Source organism: Tursiops truncatus, chromosome 13 (genome assembly GCF_011762595.2).
Source record: "Tursiops truncatus isolate mTurTru1 chromosome 13, mTurTru1.mat.Y, whole genome shotgun sequence".
Taxonomy (NCBI): Eukaryota; Metazoa; Chordata; class Mammalia; order Artiodactyla; family Delphinidae; genus Tursiops; species Tursiops truncatus.
Window position 1 is genome coordinate 81196926 of NC_047046.1, and position 4620 is coordinate 81201545.

Genomic DNA, 4620 nt, shown 5'->3' on the forward strand with positions numbered 1-4620 from the left:
GACAAATAACATACAAGGGAACTCCCATAAGGTTAACAGCTGATTTCTCAACAGAAACTCTACAAGCCAGAAGGGAGTGGCAGGACATATTTAAAGTGATGAAAGGGAATAACCTACAGCCAAGATTACTCTACCAAGCAAGGATTACTCTACCAATCTCATTCAGATTCAATGCAGAAATCAAAAGCATTACAGACAAGCAAAAGCTAAGAGAATTCAGCACCACCAAACCAGCTCTATAACAAATGCTAAAGGAATTTCTCTAAGTGAGAAACACAAGAGAAGAAAAGGACCTACAAAAACAAACCCAAAACAATTAAGAAAATGGTCATAGGAACATACATATCAATAATTACCTTAAATGTGAATGGATTAAATGCTCCAACCAAAAGACACAGGCTTGCTGAATGGATATAAAAACAAGACCCATATATAGGCTGTCTACAAGAGACCCACTTCAGACCTAGGGACACATACAGACTGAAAGTGAGGGGATGGAAAAAGATGTTCCATGCAAATGGAAATCAAAAGAAACCTGGAGTAGCAATACTCATATCAGATAAAATAGACTTTAAAATAAAGAATGTTACAAGAGACAAGGAAGGACACTGCATAATGATCAAGGGATCAATCCAAGAAGAAGACATAACAATTATAAATATATATGCACCCAACATCAGAGCACCTCAATACATAAGGCAACTGCTAACAGCTCTAAAAGAGGAAATCAACACAATAATAGTGGGGGACTTTAACACTTCACTTACACTAATGGACAGATCATCCAAACAGAAAATTAATAAGGAAACACAAGCTTTAAATGACACAATAGACCAGATAGATTTAATTGATATTTATGAAACATTCCATCCAAAAACAGCAGCTTACATTTTCTTCTCAAGTGCGCACGGAACATTCTACAGGATAGATCACATCTTGGGTCACAAATCAAATCTCAGTAAATTTAAGAAAATTGAAATCATATCAAGCATCTTTTCTGACCAAAACGCTATGAGATTAGAAATCAATTACAGGGAAAAAAACGTAAAGAACACAAACACAGTGAGGAAAAACAATACATTACTAAATAACCAAGAGATCACTGAAGAAATCAAAGAGGAAATCAAAAAAACCTAGAGACAAATGACAATGAAAACACAACAATCCAAAACCTATCAGATGCAGCAAAAGCAGCTCTAAGAGGGAAGTTTATAGCAATACAATCCTACCTCAAGAAACAACAAACATCTCAGATAAACAATCTAACCTTAAACCTAAAAGAAGTAGAGAAAGAAGAACAAACAAAACTCAAAGTTACTAAAAGGAGGGAAATCAGAAAGATCAAAGCAGAAATAAATGAAATAGAAACAAAGAAAACAATAGCAAAGATGAATAAAACTAAAATCTGGTTCTTTGAGAAGATAAACAAAATTGATAAACCATTAACCAGACTCATCATAAAAAACAAGGAGAGGACTCAAATCAATGAAATCAGAAATGAAAAAGAGGTTACAACAGACACCGCAGAAATAGGAAGCATCCTAACAGACTACTACAAGCAACTCTATGCCAATAAAATGGACAACCTGGAAGAAGTAGACAAATTCTTAGAAAAGTATAGCCTTCCAAAGACTGAACCAGGCAGAAATAGAAAACATCAACAGACCAATCACAAGTAAGGAAATTGAAATTGTGATTAAAAATCGTCCAACAAACAAATGTCCAGGACTAGATGCCTTCACAGGTGAATTCTATCAAACATTTAGAGAAGAGCTAAAACCCATCCTTCTCAAAGTCTTCCAAAAAATTGCAGAGGACGGAATAGTCCCAAACTCACTCCATGAGGCCACCGTCACCCTGATACCAAAGCCAGACAAAGATACTACAAAAAAAGAAAATTACACACCAATATCACTGATGAATATAGGTGCAAAAATCCTCAACAAAATACTAGCAAACAGAATTCAACAACACATTAAAAGGATCATACACCATGATCAAGTGGGATTTATTTCACGGAAGCAAGGATTCTTCAATATACGCAAATCAATCAATGTGATACACCATATTAACAAATTGAAGAATAAAAACCATATGATCATCTCAATAGTTGCAGAAAAAGCTTTTGACAGAATTCAACACCAATTTATGATAAAAGCTCTCCAGAAAGTGGGCATAGAGGGAAACTACCTCAACATAATAAAGGCCACATATGACAAACCCACAGCAAACATCATTCTCAATGGTGAAAAACTGAAAGCATTTCCTCTAAGATCAGGAGCAAGACAAGGATGTCCACTCTCACCACTATTATTCAACATAGTTTTGGAAGTCCTAGCCATGGCAATCAGACAAGAAAAAGAAAAAAAAAGGAATAGAAATTGGAAGAGAAGAAGTAAAATTGTCACTGTTTGCAGAGAACATGATACTATGCATAGAGAATCCTAAAGATGTCACCAGAAAACTACTAGAGCTAATCTATGAATTTGGTAAAGTTGCAGGATACAAAATTAATGCACAGAAATCTCTTGCATTCCTATACACTAACGATGAAAAATCTGAAAAAGAAATTAAGGAAATACTGCCATTTACCATTGCAACAAAAAGAATAAAATACCTAGGAATAAACCTACCTAGGGAGACAAAAGACCTGTAGGCAGAAAACTATAAGACACTGATGAAAGAAATTAAAGAAGATACAAACAGATGGAGAGATATACCATGTTCTTGGAGTGGAAGAATCAATATTATGAAAATGACTATACTACCCAAAGCAATCTACAGATTCAATGCAATCCCTATCAAATTACTAATGGCATTTTTTACAGAACTAGAACAAAAAAATCTTAAAATTTGTATGGAGACACAAAAGACCCTGAATAGCCAAAGCAGTCTTGAGGGAAAAAAAAGGAGCTGGAGGAATCAGACTCTCTGACTTCAGACTATACGACAAAGCTACAGTGTCAAGACAATATGGTACTGGCACAAAAACAGAAATATAGATCAATGGAACAGGATAGAAAGCCCAGAGATAAGCCCATGCACCTATGGTCAACTAATCTATGACAAAGGAGGCAAGGATATACAATGGAGAAAAGACAGTCTCTTCAATAAGTGGTGCTGGAAAAACTGGACAGCTACATGGAAAAGTATGATATTAGAACACTCCCTAACACCATACACAAAAATAACTCACAATGGATTAGAGACCTAAATGTAAGACCGGATACTATAAAACTCTTAGAGGAAAACATAGGAAGGACACTCTTTGACATAAATCACAGCAAGATCTTTTTTGATCCACCTCCTAGAGTAATCGAAATAAAAACAAAAATAAACAAATGGGACCTAATGAAACTTAAAAAGCTTTTGCACAGCAAAGGAAACCATAAACAAGATGAAAAGACAACTCTCAGAATGGGAGAAAATATTTGGAAATGAATCAATGGACAAAGGATTAATCTCCAAAATATATACACAGCTCATGAAGTTCAATATTAAAAAAACAAACAACCCAATGCAAAAAGGGCAGAAGACCTAAATAGACATTTCTCCAAAGAAGACATACAGATGGCCAAGAAGCACATGAAAAGCTACTCAACATCACTAATTATTAGAGAAATACAAATCAAAACTACAACGAGGTATCACCTCACACCAGTTAGAATGGGCATCATCACAAAATGTACAAACAACAAATGCTGGAGAGGGTGTGGAGAAAAGGGAACCCTCTTGCACTGCGGGTGGGAATGTAAATTGATACAACCACTATAGAGAACATATGGAGGTTCCTTAAAAAACTAAAAATAGAATTACCATAAGACCCAGCAATCCCATTATTGGGCATTTACCCAGAGAAAACCATAATTCAAAAAAACACAAGCACCCCAATGTTCATTGCAGCACTATTTACAATGTCAAGGTCATGGAAGCAACCTAAATGCCCATCGAAAGACGAATGGATAAAGAAGATGTGGTACATATATACAGTGGAATGTTACTCAGCCATAAAAAGGAACGAAATTGGGTCATTTGTAGAGACGTGGATGGATCTAGAGACTGTCATACAGAGTGAAGTAAGTCAGAAAAAGAAAAACAAATATTGTATATTAAAGCATATATGTGGAATCTAGAAAAATAGTACAGATGAACTGGTTTGCAGGGCAGAAATAGAGACACAGATGCATAGAACAAACATGGACACCAAGGGGGAAAAGCAGCGGGGTGGTGGTGGTGGTGTGATGAATTGGGCGATTGGGATTGACATGTATACACTGATGTGTATAAAACTGATGACTAATAAGAACCTGGTGTATAAAAAAACAAATAATATAAATTTTTTTTTAAAAAGGGTATTTATCTTGGGTTTTTGACAGTTACATTTCATGCACTGCCTGTGATTTTCCCACCTCTAACAGACTGTGATATAGATATAAAGTAGCACAGGAAATACTAAACATTGCAGTTCCCTCTTCCCCATAACCTTAAGGTAAGCAGGGGAATTATCTAGGCAGCATACAGGAGCTTAGGGAATACTAACAGGTGAAAGAAGACGCCACATCAGGTTGTACAACAGTGGCAAGGGTCTTATTTTCTTCCTTTATGCTTAGAAAGAATAGA